This window comes from Rhinopithecus roxellana, chromosome 13, assembly GCF_007565055.1.
Source record: "Rhinopithecus roxellana isolate Shanxi Qingling chromosome 13, ASM756505v1, whole genome shotgun sequence".
Lineage (NCBI taxonomy): Eukaryota > Metazoa > Chordata > Mammalia > Primates > Cercopithecidae > Rhinopithecus > Rhinopithecus roxellana.
Genome location: NC_044561.1, coordinates 100659826 through 100682728, shown reverse-complemented (window position 1 = coordinate 100682728; position 22903 = coordinate 100659826). Strand labels below are relative to the sequence as shown.

Here is a 22903-nt window from a genome sequence, read left to right as displayed (position 1 = left end):
GTCTCACTATGTTGCCCTGGCTGGTCTCAAACTCCTGAGCTCAAGTGATCCTCCTTCCTCTGGGGACTACAGGAGTATGCCACCATGCTTGGCTAATTTTTGTATTTTTTAGTAGAGACGGGGTTTCGCCATGTTGCCAGGTTGGTATTGAACTGCTAGTAGGCTCAAGTGGTCCACCTGTATCACTCAGCCTTCCAAAGTGCTGGAATTATAGGTATGAGCCACCACACCTGGCCTGCTGTTTTTTCTTTTACTATTTCTTAAACTAGTCTTCTCCCCACTTTCTTTTCCTATATGAACATTAATAGTTGACCACAGCATTGGCCCTGTAATACTCTTGTTCTTCGTATTTCTTCAGTTTTATTTAGCCCCCGTCATGTGTTCACACATTCCTTTTTATTTGCTTTATATATATCCAGTCCCTTCTTTTGAACACTGTGTGGTCATTAATGAGAGTGTGGTAGGATTTTATATACTGATATTTTAGAAAATGACCATAAAGCTGTTCTTGGAGATGGTCTTTAAAGACCGGGCATGGTAGCTCATGTTTGTAATCTTAGCACTGGGTGGCCGAGGCAGGATGATTGCTTGAGCTCAGGAGTTCGAGACCAGCCTGGGAAACATGGGGAGATACCATCTCTACAAAAAATGTACAAATTACCCAGGCGTGGTAGTACATGCCTGTGGTTCCAGCTATTCCAGAGCCTGAAGTGGGAGGATTGCTTGAGCCCAGGAGCTCGAGGCTGTGGTAAGCCATGTTTGCACCACTGCCCTCTAGCCTGAGTAACAGAACAAGACCCTGTCTCAAAGAAAGGAAAAAGAATTTAAGTAGTTGATTAAAAGAGGTCTTTAGGGTGGGCTCTAATTTGATGTGACTGATGTTCTTATAAGAAAAGGAAATTTGTACACACAGACATCAAAAACAAATACACAGAGGAACGACCAGGTGAGGATATAGTAAGATGGTGGCCATCTGCAAGCCAAGGAGAGAGATCTCATAGGAAACCAGACTTGCTGACACTTTCATCTTGGACTTCTGGCCTGTAGAGCTGTGAGAAAATAAATTTCTGTTGTTGAACCCACCGAGTCTGTAATACTTTTATGGCAGCCCTAGCAAGTGAATATAGACATTTAAGAAGGCTTGGTGCGTTGCAGCATTTGGTAAATTATTGTGCATTTAGTTGTATTGTGCATGTAGTGCCATTATTGAGAAGAGCAGGATGGATGGGAAGCATCGAGACAAAGTAAAATACGAGCTGGCCACTAACATATGGTATGATTTTGTGGTAGGTGAAAAAAGGCTTCCAGAAGTAGAGTGCTTATGAAAGAAAAGCTCAATAGTGTAAGAATTTTACACCAGTTTGACTTTAACAGAGAGTGAGTTCAACAGTGAAAGGTGAGGTTGCAAATGTAGTTTGGGGACCCGTATTGGTTTCCTGGTGCTGCCCTAACAAAGTACCATAAACCTGGTGGCTAAAGACAGCAGAAATACATTGTCTGACAGTTCTGGAGGCCCAAAGTCAAGGTGTTGGCAGTGTTGGTTCCTTCTTGTGGGGGTGAATCTGTTCCATGCATCTCTCCTTAGCTTCCAAGAGCCCTATGTGTTATTTGGATTGTAAATGATCACTCAAATCCTCTGTCTTCAAATGGCATTTTCCGTGTCTGTTTTCACATGATTGTCTTCTTATAAGGACACCGGTCATATTGGATTAGGGGCCCACAGTATTCCAGAATGACCTCATCTTTATTTAACTAATTACATCTTCAACGACCCTATTTCCAAATAAGGTCACATCCTGTGGTACTGGAGGTTAGGACTTCATATCTTTTTGGGGGAGACATAGTTCAACCCATAACAGGGGCCAAACTATGAAGCATTTCCTATGTATCCAGATATTTTCAAATCTATTGTTTATTCAGTGGGAAACCATTGAACACTTTGAGCAGGATGAATCTAACACTTTAGGAAGACTGCTGGGGAATGGGGTTGGAGAGATGTTAGCTGCACTGGGAGTCAGTAGAAGGCCTAGACTGGATCAGTGTTATGGAAAACCAGGATTCTGGGGCTCCCACTCAAGATATCCCAAACCCAAATCTTCAGACTGGAGACCCAAGACTGTTTTTTAAAAGCTCCCTCTCTTTCCCTGTGAGTCAGATGATTTAGCCTAGCTTGGATATAACACTGGGTGTGAGGTGATAGAGGCATGAAATGGATTGGTGGTTATGCAAGTAAAAAGATCAGAGAGAACCTGGGAAAAGAGACATTTCGGAAAAGTAGTATGTAAACTGGCGCTGGAGAGTCTGAGACAGTGGTGGAATCCTTAACAGAAATAAGGATGTTTAGAGAATAAATTAGGTTTAAAGGGAAGGTAATTAATTTGGTTTACAGTGTAAGGTGATAGACAGTCAGCAGGTACTTGGAAAATGGTGAAGTATGTTCAGAAGTGAGATAATGGAGGTGATAATCAAAACCCATCCTGAGTATGGATGAGCCTTTGTGTAGGAGAAAGGATATGGAGAGAACAGAGGATCAGGAAGCCAATACTGTAGACACTTTTCCCTAGCCCCTGAAACAAATGCATTTGACTGCTCTGTCATGACACCTGGAACTAATACGACATTGCTTACTTAATTCCTTTGCCATGAACTCAGTGAAGGCAGGGATGGGTCTTGGCTTGTGTGTGTGTGTGTGTGTGTGTGTGTGTGTGTGTGTGTGTGTGTGTGTAGAGACTGGGTCTCACTCTGTTACCCAGGCAGGAGTGCCAAGGCATAATCATCGCTCACTGCAGCCTCAAATGAACCTCCTACCTCAGGCCTCCTGAGTTGCTGGGACTACAGGCATGCACCACCATGTGCGGCTAATGGCCATAACTTTTTAAAGGCCATCATCTAGCACAGTGCCTGGCTTTTCAATGGAAGTTTGTTGAATGACTGACTGACTGACCGACCTGGAAAATGAACACATCAACTTGAGAATAAGAACTTTGTCTTTTTCTTCCTTGCATCCCCTAACATTTAATCCAATGCCTGGTCCTTAAAAGGACCCAAATAAAATTTTGATATGTGAATGGTAGAAGAAGAAAAGCTAAAATTGAGTCGTCATTGTGTCAAGAGAACCAGGAAACAAGAGAAGCTTTTGAGAAATAAGTTAACCGTAACATGTCAAATGCAAGTCAAGGAGAATGAAAACTGAGGGCAGGAATTAGATTTAATCAGGAGGTTATTTGTAGATTTGAGAACGAAGGAATTAAGAACACAATGAGGTTGTTAAGGGAGAATGAAGGAATTAAGATCATAATGAAGTCATAAAGGAGAGGTGGAAAGTAAGGAAGTGAAAGCCAAGTACATCTTAACAGGTTTAGTAGTAATGAGGAAAAGAGAAGCTCATAGAGTTAAAGCTCTAAAAATCTGTTTAGAACATCCGTGTCTGTTTGTAAACAAAGGGATATGATGGCTAGAGATGGAAAAATGGAAAGTACCAGAAGGAAATACATAATTTTAGGGGAAAGATCTCAAATGGGATCAAGAACATGGGCAGTAGCCTTAAAAAGGATGAGGGAATCTCTTCCTCTAGTCTAAAAAGAGAGAATAGAGGCTCTATAGAGGAGAGGTCATGTCCTCTTGTCAGCCATCTGCTCAGAGGGAGTTTGGGCTACTGTGCTAGGAACTGACACAGGAAACTGACAAAGGAAGGATGTTTTCTGCACAGCACTGAGGAGTGTGATACTCCTAAGCAGTAGTTGGCAGCCTGAGATAGGAATGGTGGAACCAGATGGTAAGGATAATCCAGGAATCAGGATGGCACTTTCTGTAGATTAGGGAGTTGTAGGCTGGGGGTGTACCTTTATTCACTCTTCTCTGATTCAGAGGTTTTACAATTTTCACTAACATCATTAAAAACAATATTGGATGCCTACTACATGTTGGTTTTTATTTTAATGTTGGAAAAACAAAAAAGTGAAAACTACTATCCTGAGGTTTCTGGTTTTATTGGGGAGATAGATCATATTTGTAAAAAGCAAGTTTAGCAAATGGCACATGGCATTATAGACTAAGTCCCAAATCAGTAGACTAGATAAATGTCAGAGAGATCACAATTATAGCAGTACACTTTGAGGTTCTTTTCCCTGTAGCTTATGAACATTTAAATTTTGTCGCTTTTATAAATATATGCCTATTTGAGAGGTAAGAAAAGTACCACATTGCTTTAATTTGCTTTTCCTTGTTAGCAAAGATGAAGTTTTTCATTTGTTTATCATTATTATTTTACTTTTTATGAATTGCCTATTCATAGCTTTTATCCATCCTTCCATGGCTGTGTTTATACTTACTAATTTGTAAATACCTTATTTAATAAGGTTATTTAACCTTTTGCCTGTAACATTTTGCAAATGTTTTTTCTAGTTCCTTTTTTCGGGGTTTTTTGTTGATTGGTTGGTTGATTGGTTGGTTTTGTTTGTTTGTTTTTTCAAGACACAGCATCACTCTGTCACCCAGGCTGGAATGCAGTGGCGCCATCTCTGCTCACTGCAACCTCTGCCTCCTGGGGTCCAGTGATTCTTGTGTCTCAGCCTCCCAAGTAGCTGGGATTACAGGCGCACGCCACCATGCCCAGCTAATATTTGTAATTTTAGTAGAGATGGGGTTTCACCCTGTTGGCTAGGGTGGTCTCAAAACTCCTGACCTCAAGTGATTCGCCTACCTCAGCCTCCCAAAGTGCTGGGATTACAGACACAGCCACCACGGCCGGCCTTTTCTAGTTTTTTTAATTTAAACATTTTCTTTCAGGTTTCTTATTTTATTTTTGGTTTATGATGTTTTGTTGACACACAAGAGTTTAAATGTCTTATGTATTAGAAACTATTAAATATTTCTTTTTAATATTTAGGAAGGCTGCCTCACCCTGAGAACAAACAAATATTTTCACGTTTTCTTCAAATTGTTTTATAGTTTATTGGTACTTATTTACATTCTATTGTATTATTTATTGTTATTTATATACGTAAAACTTTAAATCATTTGGAATTCACTTTTGGAATATTGCATGAAATAGAGAGCTAATTTACTTTTTGCTGAATAGTTCAGCAGTTTCTAGTACTGTTTACTAAATAATCTATTAAAATTTTCTACAGATTCATAAATGATTTTGTCCAGGCTGGAGTGCAGTGGCACAGTCATGGTTCACTGCAGCCTCTACCTCCATAGGCTCAGGTGATTGTCCCACCTCAGCCTCTCAAGTAGCTGGGACTACAGACGTGCCACTACACCCAACTAATTTTTGCATTTTTTTGTAGAGATGATATTTCACCATGTTGCTGAGCCTGGTCTCGAACTCCTGGGCTCAAGCGACCTGCCCACCTTGGCCTCCCAGAGTACTAGGATTACAAGGCATGAGCCACCGGGTATTTTTTTAATCATATTCCCAATACTTATGTATACAGACTTCCTTGTTTATAAATCTGTGACTGTACCATTGCCACATAATATTGTATTAATATAATCTCATAGTGCAAATACTTGCTCATTTGTTTTAAATAATGCCTAGACTACACTCACCTATTTGTATATGTGAACTTTTTAAAAAATCATTTTATTTTTTAATAATTTAAGACTCAAAAAGCTGCAGTAGTACAGGTTCCCATGTACACTTCACCCAAGGGCTTTCAGTTATAACGTTTTTTTGTTTTTTTGAGATGGAGTCTCACTCTGTCACCAGGCTGGAGTGCAGTGGTGCAATCTCAGCACACTGCAACCTCCGACTCCCTGATTCAAACGATTCTCCTGTCTCAGCTTCCCGAGTAGCTGGAATTACAGGCACGTGCCACCACACCCAGCTAATTTTTGTATTTTTGGTAGAGACAGAGTTTCACCATGTTGGCCAGGATAGTCTCAATCTCCTGACCTCATGATCTGCCTGCCTTGGCCTCCCAAAGTGCTGGGATTACAGGTGTGAGCCACTGTGCCTGGCTGAGTTATAACCTTTTACTTTTTGTTTTCCCACCCCCCGAGACGAAGTCTTTCTCTTTTTTTTTTTTTTTTTTTTTTTTTTTTGAGATGGAGTCTCGCTCTGTCGCCCAGGCTGGAGTCAGTGGCCGGATCTCAGCTCACTACAAGCTCCGCCTCCTGGGTTTACGCCATTCTCCTGCCTCAGCCTCCCGAGTAGCTGGGACTACAGGCGCCCGCCACCTCACCTGGCTAGCTTTTTGTATTTTTTAGTAGAGAGGGAGTTTCACCGTGTTAGCCAGGATGGTCTCGATCTCCTGACCTTGTGATCCGCCCGTCTCGGCCTCCCAAAGTGCTGGGATTACAGGCTTGAGCCACCGTGCCTGGCCGAGACAAAGTCTTTCTCTGTCATCCAGGCCGCAGTGCAGTAACATAATCTCGGCTCACTGCAACCTCTGCCTGCAGGATTCAAGCAATTCTCCTGCCTCAACCTCCTAAGTAGCTGGGATTACAGGCACCCAGCACCACGCCCGGCTAATTTTTGTATTTTTAGTAGAGACGGGGTTTCACCATGTTGGCCAGGATAGTCTCAATCTCCTGACCTCATGATCTGCCTGCCTTGGCCTCCCAAAGTGCTGGGATTACAGGCATGAGCCACTGTGCCCGGTCTGTTATAGCCTTTTATATAACCATAATACATTTTCAAAACCAGGAAGTTGATATTGGTATAATGCTGTTAGCTAATAATGGACCTTGTTTGGATTTTTACCAGTTTTTACATTTAAATATGTATGTATGTGTATATTACTATAAAGTCTTATCAGATGTGTAAATTTGTGTAACCATAACCACAATCAGGATATATAACTGTTCCATCACCATAAGGAAAAATCCCTCATGCTATTCCTTTAAAACAGTTAGACCTCTCCCCAACCCTAAACTTTGGCAACCACTGATCTATTCTCCATCACTGTAATTTTGTCATTTCAAGAGTGTTATAGAGGCTGGATGCAGTGGCTCACGCCTATAATCCCAACACTTTGGGAGGCCGAGGTGGGTGGGTTACTTGAGGTCAGGAGTTTCAGACCAACCTGGCCAACATGCTGAAACCCCTCATCTACTAAAAATACAAAAATTAGCTGGGCATGGTGGCAGGCACCTGTAGCCCCAGCTACTTGGAAGGTTGAAGCAGGAGAATCGCTTAAACCCAGGAGGCAGAGGTTGCAGTGAGCTGAGATCACACCACTACACTCCAGCCTATAGTCCCAGTTACTGGGGAGGCTGAGGTGGGAAGATTGCTTGATCCCAGGAGGCAGAGGCTGCAGTGAGCCAAGATTGCTCCGCTGCACTCCAGCATGGGTGACAGAGTGAGACCCTGTCTCAAAATAAATAAATACATACATACATAAATAAATAAATAAATAAATAAATAAATAGGTTGGGCACGGTGGCTCATGCCTGTAATCATAACACTTTGGGAGGCCGAGGTGGGAGGATCACCTCAGGTTAGGAGTTCAAGACCAGCCTGGCCAACATGGTGAAACCCCGTCTCTACTAAAATACAAAAATGAGCCAGTCATGATGGTGGGTGCCTGTAAACCTAGCTACTCGGGAGACTGAGACGGGAGAATCACTTGAACCCAGGAGACGGTGGTTGCAGCGAGCTGAGATCGCGCCATTGCACACCAGCCTGGGCAGCTAAGCGAGACTCCATCTCAAAAAAAAAAAATTAAAGGGTTTCATTTCATTTTAGTCACAAGAAATACATTTTAAATATGCAAATCTCAAATCTATTAAATCTTTACAGACTGATTCTTTCCAAATCAGAGCATATGTATTCAGGATAATGCCAAATATCAGAGAAAACTGGAACACAGCAGCCTGTTTTTACTGATCAGATGTCGTCCCTTAAGGCTGTAATGAAAGAGCTACGTGCTTTGAAATCACCTTTTTTTTTTTTTTTTTTTGAGTCGGAGTCTCGCTTTTTTGCCCAGGCTGCAACCCAGTGGCACGATCTCGGCTCACTACAACCTTCCTTTCCCGGGTTCAAGCAATTCTCCTGCCTCAGCCTCCTGAGTTGTTGGGATTTCAGGCACCCACCATCACGCCCAGCTAATTTTTGTATTTTTAGTAGAGATGGTGTTTTGTTATGTTGGTCAGGCTGATCTCAAACTCCTGACCTCAGGTGATCCGCTTGCCTCGGCCTCCCAAAGTGCTGGGATTATAGTCATGAGCCACTGTGCCCAGCCTCTGAAATCACCTTTTCTGTAATGCTACTTTGTTCAATAAAAATGACATATTAATATCCCTTTTTAAAATACATACAATATAGTTATTAACTGTAGTCACCATGATGAGCAATAGATCTCTTGAACTTATTCCTCCTAACTGAATTTTGTGTCCTTTGTCTAGTATTTCCCCAATTCCCCTACCCACCAACCTCTGATAACCACCATTTTACTCTCTATTTCTATGAGTTCAACTTTTTACACTCCACATGTAAGTGAGATCATGTGATACTTGTCTTTCTGTGTCTAGCTTATTTCGTTTAACATAATGTCCTCCAGGTTTATCCATGTTATCACAAACGACAGAATTTACTCTTTTTTTAAAGCTGAATAGTGTTCCATTGTGTATGTATGCCACATTTTCTTTCTCCATTCGTCCATCAATGAATGAAAACAGGTTGATTTCATGTCTTAGCTATTGTGAATAATGCTGCAATGAACATAGTAGTACAGATATCTCTTCAACATACCCATGTTAGTTATATCCTTTAGATATATATCCAATAGGGGAAATTACTGAATCATATAGTAGTTCTATTTAAAATTTTTTGTTTTTTAATTTTGTTTGTTTAGAGACAGGGTCTCGCTCTATCACCAAGGCTGTAGCACAGTAGTGCAATCATAGCTCCCTGTAGGCTCAAGTGCTTTACCTCAGCTTCCCTACTACAGGCATGTGCCACTATACTCAGCTAATTTTTTAAAATTGTTTGTAGAGGCCAGGTGTCGTGGCTCATGCCTGTAATCCTAGCAATTTGGGAGACTGAGACGGATGGATCACCTGAAGGCAGGAGTTCAATGCTAGCCTGACCGCCGTGGTGAAACCCCATCTCTACTAAAAATACAAAATAATTAGCCAGGCGTGGCTGCACATGCTTACGATCCCAGCTACTTGGGAAGCTGAGGCAGGAGAATCACTTGAACCCGGGAGGCAGAGGTTGCATTGAGCCAAGATCTTGCCATTGCACTCCAGCCTGGGCGACAAGAGTGAAAATCCATCTCAAAAAAAATATATATATATATTGTTTGTAGAGACAGGGTCTCATGATATTGACCAGGCAGGTCTCAAACTCCTGGCTTCAAGCAGTCTGCCTGTCTTGGCCTCCCAAACTGCTGAGATTACAGCCATGAGCCACTGCATCCAGCCTTATTTTTAATTTTTTGAGGAATCTCCATACATGTTTTCCATAATGGCTATACTTATTTACCTTGTCACCTTATTGTATAATGGTGCATTTCTCAGAATGTGTCCTTACTGTGTGACACATAACTGTATTTGAAGTAAGTTTCTTATAGATAGCATATAGTTGGTTTTTTTTTTTTTTAAATAGAGACAGGGTCTCGCTGTGTTGCGAGGCTGGTCTTAAACTCCTGGGCTCAAGCAATATGCCTGCCCGGGCCTCCCAAAATGTTGGTACTATAGACATGAGCCACCATGCCTAGCCTAGGTCTTTTTTTTTTGGAGACAGGGTCTCACTTTTGTCGCCCAAGCTGGAGTGCTGTGGTGCAATCATGGCTCACTGCAGCCTCAACCTCCTAGACTCAATCAGTCCTCCACCTCAGCCTCCAGAGTAGCTGGGATTACAGATGCATGCCATCATGCCTGGCTAATTTTTGTTTTGTTTGGGGTTTTTTTGGTAGAGACAGGGTTTTTCCATGTTGCCTAGGCTGGTCTCAAACTCCTGGGCTGAAGTGATCCACCTACCTTGGCCTCTCAAAGTGCTGGGATTATAAGCATAAACCATTACACCTGGTCTAGTTGGGTTCTTTTTTAAAAGAATCAGTTCTACTCATTTCTTTTAGTTGGTATGTATAAACCATTTATATTTAATGTAATTTTTGATACTTTGGATTTAAATTTGCCATTTTTGTTTCATTATTTTTGTTGTTCTGTTTTCCCTTTCCTGTTTTACAGTGGGTTCCTTGAACATTTTTTAGTATTTCGAGTATATATCTCTTTATGAAGTTTTTTGTGTGATAGCTCTAGGAGTATATATGTAGATAACTTATTACAGTCTATTAATATCAACTTTTTACCACCTTAAGTAGAATGTAGAAACTTTACCACCTTTTAGTTCCTTCTACCTTTCTTTTTTTTTTTTTTTTTGTTGAGGTGGAGTCTCGCTCTGTCACCAGGTTGGAGTGCAGTGGCGTGATCTTGGCTCACTGCAGTCTCCATCTCCCGGGTTCAAGCCATTCACCTGCCTCAGCCCCTCTGAGTGGCTGGGATTACAGGTGCATGCCACCACACCCAGCTAATTTTTGTATTTTTAGTAGAGATGGGGTTTCACCATGTTGACCAGGATGGTCTCGATCTCCTGACCTCATGATCTGCTGGCCTCAGCCTCCCAAATTGCTGGGATTACAGGTGTGAGCCATCGTGCCTGGCACACCTTCCTTCTTTATGGCACAGTTGTCTTAAATATTACCTCTACATACAAGGAGAACCACATCAGGCACTGCTGTCATTTTTACTTTGAACCATCAAACATAGTTTTTAAAACTCAAGAGAAGAATTGCTTAGTGTAAGTATGTGTATATGTATATGAATAAACATACATATATGCATAACACATATATGGATATATGCATATATAGACACACACACTCACCCTTTCCATTGCTTTTTCTTTACTTCTATTTGAGGTTTTCTTCTATCATTTACCTCCTTTCTGACAGAGTTTCTTTAGCCATTCTTTTCAAAGCTGATCTGTTGCTGACACATTTTTAGTTTTGTTCATTTGCCAGTATTTTTATTTCATTTTTTTTTTTTCTGAAGGATATTTTCACTGTCTATAGAATTTGGGCTTGATAGTTATTTTCTTTCAGCATTTGAAAAATATTTTATCCATCCTTGTGGTTTCCATGGTTCCTGATGAAAAATCTGTGGTCTTTCAAATTGTTATTCTTCTATAAGTGATATGTTGTTTCTCTCTAGTTGATTTCAGGACTTTTCTTTAGTTTTTAGAAGTTTGATTCTGTAAATTTATATCTAAATTTGAGGCCGAGTGTGATGGCTCATGCCCATAATCCCAGCACTTTGAGAGGCCAAGGTAAGAGGATTTCATGAGCCTAGGAGTTTGAGACCAGCCTGGACAATATAGTGAGACCCCACCTCTAAAACAGATAGATGGATGGATGGATGGATGGATGGATGGATGGATGGATGGATGGACGGACAGACAGACAGACAGATAGATGGATGTTTTTGGTTTTGGTTTTTTCTTTTTTTGTGACAGAGTCTTGCTGTGTCGCCCAGGCTGGGGTGCAGTGGCTCGATCTCGGTTCACCACAACCTCCGCCTCCTGGATTCAAGAAATTCTCCTGCCTCAGCCTCCCCCAAGTAGCTGGGATTACAGGTGCCCACCGCCACACCCAACTCATTTTTTGTATTTTTAGTAGAGACAGGGTTTCACCATGTTGGCCAAGCTGATCTTGAGCTCTTGACCTCAGATGATCCCCCTGCCTCGGCCTCCCAAAGTGCTGGGATTACAAGCGTGAGCCACTGCACCCGTAGATGGCTTTTAGCCATTATTTCTTCAATTTTTTTTTTTTCATTTATCTGTTCATTCTCTTACTCTTGGGACCCTGATAGCATGAATGTTAGATCTTTGTTATTATCCCACAGGACTTTGAAACTGTGTTAATTACTTTTCAATCTACTTTCTCTCTTGTACAGACTGGATGATTTCCATTCATTTAAGTTTACTAATTGTTTCCTCTATCATTTCTCTTTTGCTGTTGAGCCCATCCAGTGGGTCTTTTTAATTTCAGAAATTTTATTTTTAAAAATTCCGTTTGGTACTCCTTATGTCTTCTATATGCTGAGTGTTTATAATGCCTTGTTTGAGCAGTTTCGTGGGCACTGTTTTAAATTCTTTTCAAATAATTCCAAAATCTATATTATCTTGGTATTGTCATCTGTTGATTGCCTTTTTTCATTCAAGTTGAGATTTTCATTTTCCTGGTATAATGAATAGTTTTGGATTGCATCCTGGCACTTGGAATATTGTGCTATGAGATTCTGGTTCCTATTTAAATTTTTATATTTAACAGACAATCAACCTTTTTAGGTTTAGAACACATACCCTGGCCCACTTTTTTTGGCTGTGGTTAAGTTTTCAGTCTTGTTTTACTGTTCTGGTCTGTGCTGCTGAGAGGCCAGTCTGAAATTTAGGTGTTATTCCAGAGCAGTGTTCAGTTCTTATGCCTTTTGCTGTGTTGTTTCTGGTCCTTTTTACACATGGGTTGCTCAGAGGCACGTTTAGGATTTCATACACAGATTTAGAGAATTCATTTCTCTAGCTCTCTCCTCACCATAGTCCTTTCCCAATTCTGTAGTTTTGCTGGGATTAGGACTCCATCTGGTTATTCCAGGGTAGAGAAAGATGACTTCACCCACATTCTGTGCAACTGTAACATGGAGAAGAGGGAAAAGACGTGCCACCTCATTAAGGCAGAGTTGTGTTGGAAGGCAGAATGCTGTTCACAATTTCTGGGCCACAGTGTCTGGTGAGGAAAAGGAGGGGTACCCCCCCCCTTTTTTTAGTTTGCCTAGAGTAGGATAGGCACGGTCAAAATGTTTTTGTCTGCTGAGCTGCCCCTTTCCCAGTCCTTTACCTAGAGAGGGTAGGCTTTTCTTGGCACTTTCTTGTCTGTGCCTACTGGTTCTTTCAGATTGTGGCTTTAGAGCTTGGACTATGACATATTACAAGTTAAACCAAACCAAACAAAAAAATAGGGAGCTTCCTGTTGGGTTAGTCCTCATGTCCCCTGGTCCCTAGCCAATCTACCTTCTTTTTTCTACTTTTAAGAATTTTTCTGTCACTTGTATCATGAATATCATCTAGAATGTTTGATCATAATCAGTGGGAAGGGCCGGGCGCGGTGGCTCACGCCTGTAATCCCAGCACTTTGGGAGGCCAAGGCGAGCGGATCACCTAAGGTGAGGAGTTCGAGACCAGCCTGACCAACACGGTGAAACCCCATCTCTACTAAAAATACAAAAAAATTAGCCAGGCCTGGTTGGGGGCACCTGTAATCCCAGCTACTCGGGAGACTGAGATAGGAGAATCGTTTGAACCCAGGAGGTGGAGGTTATAGTGAGCTGAGATCATGCCATTGCACTCTAGCCTGGGCAACAAGAGTGAAACTCCGTCCCCCCAAAAAAAAGAAATCCGTGGGAGGAATAGGGCGGAATATGCTTACTCCATTTTTCCTGAACTGTAAATCTCTGCTGCAATTTTAAATTATGAACTTTATATTTAGTTCCAGTAGTTTGTTTTAACCTGTGTACATAGTCTTTCAAATACAAATAACAGTTAGGAGGTTTTCCCCCAATAATTATATCTTGTTTTCTTTTTTTTTTTAAAAAAAGAGACCAGGTCTCACTGTATTGCCTAGGCTGGACTTGAACTCCTGTGCTCAGGCAATCCTCCTCCCTCAGCCTTCCAAGTAACTGGAACTACAGGTATATACTCCCATACCTGGCTGTTTTCTTATCCCATTATCTACTTTTGGAACAGGGATTGGCAAACTATAATCTGTTTCCCATATCCAGCTCACTTCTTATTTTGGTATGGCAGACAAGCTCAGAATAGGTTTTCCTTTTTTTTGGAGACAGGTTTCACTTTGTCACCCATGCTGGATTGCATTGGTGTAAACACAGCTCACTTCAGCCTCGACCTCCCAGGCTCATGGGATCCTCCTGTCTCAGAGAGAGAGAGAAATAGAGAGAGAGAAAAAAAAAGAAATTATATGAAATTCAAATTTCAATGTTTTATTAGAATATGCCATGTTCATTTGTTTATATATGGTCTACGTCTGCCTTCATGGTATGACAGCAGAGTTGAGTAGTTGAAGCAGAGACTTAATTGCCAGCCCTTTTTCCAGATGATTTGTAAATCCTAGAGGTGATAACCAGCATCCCTTTCTTGTTCTGCTTTAGTGATACTGATATTTCAAGATACATAATTTTCAGCCGGGCGCGGTGGCTCAAGCCTTGTAATCCCAGCACTTTGGGAGGCCGAGACGGGCGGATCACAAGGTCAGGAGATCGAGACCATCCTGGCTAACACGGTGAAACCCCGACTCTACTAAAAAAAATAGAAAAAACTAGCCGGGCGAGGTGGCGGGCGCCTGTAGTCCCAGCTACTCGGGAGGCTGAGGCAGGAGAATGGCGTGAACCCGGGAGGCGGAGCTTGCAGTGAGCCCAGATCGTGCCACTGCACTCCAGCCTGGGCGACAGAGCAAGACTCCATCTCAAAAAAAAACAAAAACGTAATTTTCTCAGGTGAAAAATTATTTTGTTTCTGGTTTCTAGGTATTTGTCAGATATCTCTCTCACAAAATTGGTTCTTTTCTTTGGGTTTTTGTTGTTGTTGTTGTTGTTGTTGTTGTTTGAAACAGTCTCTCTCTGTCACCCAAGCTGGAGTGCAGTGGCGCGACCTCGGCTTACTGCAACCTCTGCCTCCTGGATTCAAGCAGTTCTCCTGCCTCGGCCTCCCTAGTAGCTGGGATTACAGGTGCCCACCACCACACCAGGCTAATTTTTGTATTTTTAGTAGAGATGGGGTTTCACCATGTTGGCCAGGCTGGTCTCAAACTCCTGACCTCAGGTGATCCGCCCTCCTTGGCCTCCCAAAGTGCTGGGATTACAGGCCTGAGCCACTGCGGCTTGCCTCTTTTTCTCTGTTATCTGACTTACCGGATGGCATCTGTTAGGTAAATCAGAAACCAAAGAGGAATGGCATTCACCACTCCCTGTCACCCCAAGAGCAAATCTATTATCATGCCCTGTGCAGTTTACCTCCTGAATATCTCCTTACTTGTAACACTTTCGCAGCTCCACCGGTAACATCAAACTGGACTCTCCACATCCAGTGCTATGTTCTCTACGCCCAGCTAAATGAAGTGTTCATTCCAAAATGCAGGGCAGGTAGATCACTGTCATGCTTCTGTTGTTCAAAGGCTTCTTAATGCTTATAGGACAAAGAAAAATCACCCTTGTGTGGCCCTACCCTGTATACATCTCCAGCTTCCTGGCACGTGCTCCCCTTTGCTCTTTATGCTTCAGACACAGTGGCTTCTTTCAGACCCTGCTCCTACCCTTTCTGAGGTTACTGACTAGCATGGAGTTCCCTGCCCTTCTTAATGCCTCCCTGATTCCTGTTCCTCTTCTACTTGTCAGCTCAGGAGTCTCAGTGCCTTAGGGAGGCCTTGGCTGAGCTCCCTGACTAGTTCAAATTTTCTTCTTCTGTAGGCTCTTAGAGTCCTATAATTCTCTTTTCTGTCACTTCTTGTATTTGTCTATGAGGTGATTTGTTTAATGTCAGTTTTCTGCTACTAGACTGTAAGCTTCATGAAGATAGGGATTCTGTTAGAATTCGTTCACTATTTCTAGTAGAAGGAACAGGGCCTAGCCCATAGTAAATACTGAGTAAGTGGGTTATTTCCCTAATGATTGCCTTTTTAAAGAAAACCAGTTCTGTAAACCAGCATTCATCAGGCTTATCATATGGCTTTTTATATTTTGAATTATTTTTTGTGAGGATTTTTATTAATATGTTTCCCAATAGTGGACCATGGTTAAATTTTTGAAATAAGCCTTAGTTGATCAGGTTATGGTATAATGATAACATATGCTGCTTTTTCTTTGTTAGGATTTTAAGATTTTACAGTTAAAGTTATTTTCTTTTTTGTGTGTTTTGTCAGATTTTGACCTCAGTGTTACACTAGTATTTTCATGGCTTATTTTATTCCATTCTTTTATTTTCAACTTTTCTATATCCTTAAGCTTAAAAATGTCTCTTCAACAGCATATAAATGAGGGTTTTTATTATTAGGTTTTATAATTTTTGTATTTTAATTGGAGCATTTAGTTTGTTTAATATAGTTAATATATTCTTTGCTTTCTATTTTCCTCAAAGATTTGAATAGAACAAAAGGCTTACCTCCCCCAAGCAAGAGGGAATTCTCTGGCAGTCTGCCTTTGCACTTGAATTGCAACTTCTCCCTGAATCTCCAGCCTGCCAGCCTCTTCTCTTATGAGTCAATTCCTTAAAATAAGTCTATATGATATATATTTAATATAATATATAATGTGGCTACTACCTAGAATTAATATATACTTAATATGACATATAATATAATTACAGTAGTACCTTCTTATCTGGGGGAGGCACTATGTTCCAAGACTCCCAGTGGATGGCTGAAACCACAGATATATGTTTCCCTATACATACATAGCTGTGATAAAGTTTAATTTATAAATTAGGCACAGTAAAAAATTAACAATAACTAATAATAAAATACAACAATTATAATAATATGCCAGCATGTTCCTTTTTCTCTTTTTTCTTGCTTTTTGTATTGCTAGACTTTTTTACTATCCTAGCTTTTTCCTCTCTTGCCAAGTTATAGACCCTGTTCTTTTAGTGGTTACCCTACAGATTACAACACATAGCCTACATGTATCACATTAATGTAATTGATGTATTAGTATATTTGTTCTTAGACAATACAAAGATCTTGGAACACTTTTAACTTCTCTCATCTGTTCCATATATATATATATATATATATATATATATATTTTGTGTAATCTAATCATACGTGTTTTAAAACCCATAAGACATTATTATTGTTTTATATGGTCACCGTTCATTTAGATCTATCTACATATTACCATTTCCATTTTTCGTCACTGCTTTTTTAACCTTATTGAGATTATTTACTTTCTGCTTGAAGAACATACTTTAATAACTTCTTAGTATTGTTTTGCTGCTAATGAATTGTCTTGAGTTTTCTTGGTCTGAAGGTTTTTAAATTTTGCTTTAGGGGCCAAACGTGGTGGCTCACACCTGTAATCCCAGCACTTTTGGAGGTGGAGGCCGGTGGGTCACTTGAGGTCAGGAGTTCAAGACCAGCCTGGCCAGCATAGCAAAACACGGGTCTCTACTAAATACACAGAAATTAGCCAGGCATGGTGGTGGGCACCTGTAATCCCAGCTACCCAGGAGGCTGAGGCAGGAGAATTGCTTGAACCCAGGAGAGAGAGGTTGCAGTGAGCCGAGATTGTGCCACTGTACTCCAGCCTGGGCAACCGAGTGAATTTTTTTTTTTTTTTTTTTACCTTTAGGTTCTTAAAATATAATTTTATAATAGATATAAATATTTAATGTTTTAATATAAATATAATAATATTTTTGGTGGCAAATTTTTTTTTGCCCTTTGAAAATATTCATTTGTTTGTCTTCTGGCTTCTGTCTATATTAGTTAGGGTTCTTCAAGAAATAGATTCAATAGGTTATAGGTGTGTTTTATTTCATTTTGTTTTTTTTTTTAATTTTTATTTATTTTTTCAAGACAGGGTCTTGCCTTATCATTCACACTGGAATATAGTGGTGTGATCATAGCCTGTTACAGCCTCAAACACTTGGGCTTAAGCAGTACTCCTGTCTCAGCCTTCCAAGTCACTGAGACTGCAGGCATGTGCCACCACACCTGGCTTATTTTATTTATATATATATATATATATGCTTTTATATTTATGTAATACTTTATATATGTTATATTAAAATATATTTTATATTATTTAAAATATATTTTATTTTATATATATACATATTCTTATCTATAGTTTCATTCTTATTTGCAGTTTCAATTACCCATGGCTAACTACAGTCTGAAAATATTAAACGGAAAATTCAGTGATAAACAATTCATAAGTTTCGTGTACTATTCTAAGTAGCATGATGAAACCTTGCACCTATCCTGCTCCATCCAGCCCAGGACGTGAATCATCCCTTTGTCTGATTTATCCGTGCTTTAGTCACTATCCACCCGTTAGTCACTTAGGCATCTGGGTTATAAGATTAACTGTAGCAATACTGCAGTGCTTGTGTTCAAGTAATGCTTATTTTACTTAATAATGACCCAAAGTGCAAGGGTAGTGGTGGCATATTGTTACAGTTGTTCTATTTTATTATAAGTTGTTGCTGTTAATCTCTTACTGTGCCTTATTTCTAAATTAAATTTTACCATAGGTATGTTTGTATAGGAACGAAATATAGTTTATGTAGGGTTCAGTACCATCTTTGGTTTCAGGCATCTACTGGGAGTCTCAGAACATATTCCCCCCTCACCCCAGATAAGGGGGTAGTACTGAAATTGTATTGAATATATGCTTATTATATTAAATATTAGTCATATATTGTATACATATTATATAGATTTATTTTAAGGAATTGATTCAGTCAGGGAGCCTAGCAGACTGGAGATCCAGGAAGGAACTGCAGTTCAAGTTCAGGGGTAGTCTGCTGGAGAATTCCCTCTTGCGTGGGGAAGGTCAGCCTTTTGTGCTATTCAGACCTTCAGTTGTATGGATGAAGCCCACCTACATTATGGAGGGCAACCTTGCCGCACTCCAGGTCCATTGATTTAAATGTAAATCTTATCCAAAAAAACCCCTCACAGAAATATCCAGAATAACCTTTAACCAAATATGTGGACACTGTGATGTGGCCCAATGAAATTAACAATCACAAGTCTACCCTTTATCAGCTTGGCACCCATAGGCATCTCCTTAAGCCATTATTAATCTCCAAATAAAGACAATAACAAAGTCATACTTCTGTTTAGCATGAAAGAACTATCTTGCATGTAGATGAAAACACACTATTCCTTTCTCTAGAAGAGGAAGCAAATTATTTTGTTGATGTTTACCCTTCTTGATATCCTGCAACTTAAATTCTCAAGTTTAAGAAAAAGGTAATACTTAAGTATTATGATCAGCTGTTAATCTAATTGTTTTCTTTGACGAAAATATTTTTGTATCCATTTTCTATTGATGCCTAGCAAAACATCCCCAAATTTCATATTTTAAAGCAACAGCCATCTAAAATTGGCTCACGGTTCTGTGAATATCAATCAGTGCTGGGTAGCTGTTTGGTTCCTCTACTGGTTCTTTTTTTTCTTTTGACAAAGTGTCTCACTCTGCCACCCAGGCTGGAGTGCAGTGGCACGATCTCTGGTCACTGTAACCTCTGCCTCCCAGGCTCAAGCAATTCTTCTGTCTCAACCTACTGAGTAGCTGCGATTACAGATGCACACCACTACTGCCTGGCTAATTTTTTTATTTTTAGTAGAGATGGAGTTTCACCATGTTGGCCAGGCTGGTCTCAAACTCCTAACCTCAAATGACCCACCTGCCTCAGCCTCCCAAAGTGGTGGGATTACAGGCATGAGCCACCACGCCCGGCCCCTCTGCTGGTCTTGATTGGAGTCATTCATGCAACTGTAATCATCTAATGGTTCATCTGGGACTGAGATTGTCTCAAGCACATGTCTGGCAGTTGGTGTCACTTGTTGGTTGGGCCTCTCTCTTAATGTAAGGAAGTGAGCCAAAGCTTCTCACATTATGACAGCAGTGTTCCCATAGAGCCAAATGACAGCTGCAAGTTCTCTTGAGGTATCAACTTGGAAGACACACCATTACTTCTGCATTTTATTGATTTAACCAAGTCACAGGGCCATCTCAAATTAAAGGAGTGGAGAAATAAACTTCACCTGTTGATAGGAGTGGCAGTGTCTCACTGTAAAAGGCATGTGTACAAGGATGGGATTTTATGTAGCTATCTTTGCAAACAATCTACCACAGTGTCTTTTTTCCTTTTGAGTGCTTAAAAAAATTGTTTTTAAATAATTATTTGGTTTTCAGAAATTTCACTATTGTGTATCTAGACACAGATTTTCTTTGTGTTTATCTGCTTGGGGGGTTTTAGGGCTTCTTGGATCTGTGGTTTGATGTTTTTCCTCAGTTTTGGAGAATTTTCAGCCTTTGTCTGTTCTTCAAATATTTCTTCTGTTCCATTTCTCCCTTTCCGCTTTTCTGAAACTGGAATTACATGTAGGTTAGATCATTTCATTATATCCTTTATACCTCTTACCTTCTCTTTGGTATTTTTTTATAAATCTTTTTGCTTCTCTCTGCTTCATTCTTTTTTTTTTTTTTTTTTTTTTTTTTTTTTTTTTTTTTGAGGCGGAGTCTCGCTCTGTCGCCCGGGCTGGAGTGCAGTGGCCGGATCTCAGCTCACTGCAAGCTCCGCCTCCCGGGTTTACGCCATTCTCCTGCCTCAGCCTCCCGAGTAGCTGGGACTACAGGCGCCCGCCACCTCGCCCGGCTAGATTTTTGTATTTTTAGTAGAGACGGGGTTTCACCGTGTTAGCCAGGATGGTCTCGATCTCCTGACCTCGTGATCCGCCCGTCTCGGCCTCCCAAAGTGCTGGGATTACAGGCTTGAGCCACCGCGCCCGGCCTCTGCTTCATTCTAGATACTTCCTTTTGACCTATTTTCCAGCCCACTAATTCTCTCTTCAGCTATATTTTATCTGCTTAAATTTATCCATTAAGATCTTTTTTTTCAGATCTGCTATTACATTTTTATACCATTCTTGACTAAAATTCTTAATGCTACAGGACTGTTCTTATTGTCTGTTTTTTACTGATTCTCATGTTGCCTTTTTATGGACTAGACACTGTAGTTTTAAAATTATGTGTAGAAATAACCTGAGACTTATGATATATTTTTCAGGAGAGGATTTATGTTTGTTTCTAACTTTGCCTAGGAGTCTTCAATCATTTTAATTCAGTTTCAGGGACTGATTTGCTTTTAAGCAGGGCTGTAGTCCCTACGGGGTGGTCAACTTCAGTTCACTACCTAATATACCTATTATGTGTGGAGTACTTTGCTAGATGTTGGGTAGGTCTTGTGAGCAGAGCAGACTTCTCTGGTCTGTATGGAGCACGGAGCTTGATTATAATTGACAGGTAAGTATATACATATACATATATACATATACATATACACATATACACACACACATATATATGTGTGTGTGTGTGTATGTATATATATCAGGCTGGGTGCAGTGGCTCACACTTGTAATCCCAGCACTTTGTGAAGCCAAGGCAGGTGGATCACTTGAGGTCAGGAGTTTGAGGCCAGTCTGGCCAACATGGTGAAACCCTGTCTCTTCTGAAAATACAAAAATTAGCCAGACATGGTGGCAGGTGCCTGTAATCCCAGCTACTTGGGAGGCTGAGGCATGATAATCACTCGAGCCCGGGAGATAGAGGTTGCAGTGAGCTGAGATTGTGCCACTGTAATCCAGCCTGGGTGACAGAGTGAGACTCCATCTCAAAAAATATACATATATATATAATATATTATATATATATTTTTTAATATATATATTAAAAATTATAAATTATATATTTATATAATTTTAATTATATAAATAAATTATATATTAATTATATATTTATTATATATAATATATATTATATATATTAATAAATTATGTATTAAGTTCTATTTAAGCAATGAGTAGGCTGCTATTGTTGTGAATGTTTGGAGTAGACAGAGGATAAGAATGGGTCTACCATAATTAGCAGGGACAGGTTTTGTTTAAGCTGAAAACTAAGAGGGCTTAGAACAGAAACTGCCAGGCAGAAGCAGTTACCAGTGTGAAGACTAGATGACAACCAAAAACGTATGTGGGAGGAGGGAGGGGAAGTTGTGTAGTAGGGAGTTGAGATTGATTTAGAATTGTATTAATGAGCTTCCCCCCAACCCCCATTTTTCTCCCATTTACCTTCAGAAAAATTAGTGATTTGACTACCAGTGAATCTAAGCTCCAGGTCTAGCTTTGTAGTTTTGGACTAGTTAGTTAACCTAATTCTTCATTCAAAACGAAACAAGGAGGGAGGAAAAAGAGAGCAAACATGGAATTGGGATGGGAGGTAAGGAAGAGAATACATGAGAAGAGAGACTATGTCAGGTTTCTTCGTATTCCTTTTTTAATTATAAAAGAAAAGATCGGATAAGAATATTCCATCTTATTTCTCTGTTTAAAAGAGTAGGCCAGGCGCAGTGGCTCACGCGTGTAATCCCAGCACTTTGGGAGGCTGAGGCAGGCAGATCACAAGGTCAGGAGTTTGAGACCAGCCTGACCAACATGGTGAAAGCCTGTCTCTACTAAAATTACAAAAATTAGCCGGGCGTGGTGGCACATGCCTGTAATCCCAGCTACTTGGGAGGCTGAGGGAGGAGAATCGCTTGAACCTGGGAGGCAGAGGTTGCAGTGAGCCGAGATCACACCACTGTACTCCAGTCTGGGCAGCAGAGCGAGACTCCTCAAAAAAAAAAAAAAAAGATAATAATAATAAAATAAAATAAATGAAAGAGCAAATGAATCAAAATGAAGAGAAGCCATTTTATCTGCCTCCTGGATGAAGAGTTTCATTGATGAACCTGAAATGTTTTGGTTAACATGAGAAAGGAGGGTGAGAAGATGCCTGAGATGTGAGCTCCTTGAGGACAAGAGCTGCTTTCTCTCTCCAGCCTGGCACAAGACAAGGAACTTAGTTGAATGAATGAGAAAATAAGTGGTTCTCTGCTTTGAAGGAACTTGGTCTGTTATTACCTTACAAATCAGGTTTACCATTTATTTGCTTTATATAAGTTCCAGAAACAGATTAAGAAATGATTTCCTCTCATAATATTACTACCCTAAACTTCTGGTCAGATCTGTGGATTGTAGAGCTTAAATTTCCTCAAAGCCCAACAGAGATTGTTACACCAAGTAAATGGTATATTTCTCAGAGCCTTTTA

At 40.3% G+C, this 22903-nt stretch overlaps 1 protein-coding gene across 9 annotated transcripts in view; it reads left to right on the top strand.

Moving 5' to 3' along the window:
- The window catches only part of PTPRA (protein tyrosine phosphatase receptor type A), a 161611-nt gene that overhangs the window by 51765 nt on the left and 86943 nt on the right, over positions 1-22903 (top strand). The window lies entirely within an intron of this gene.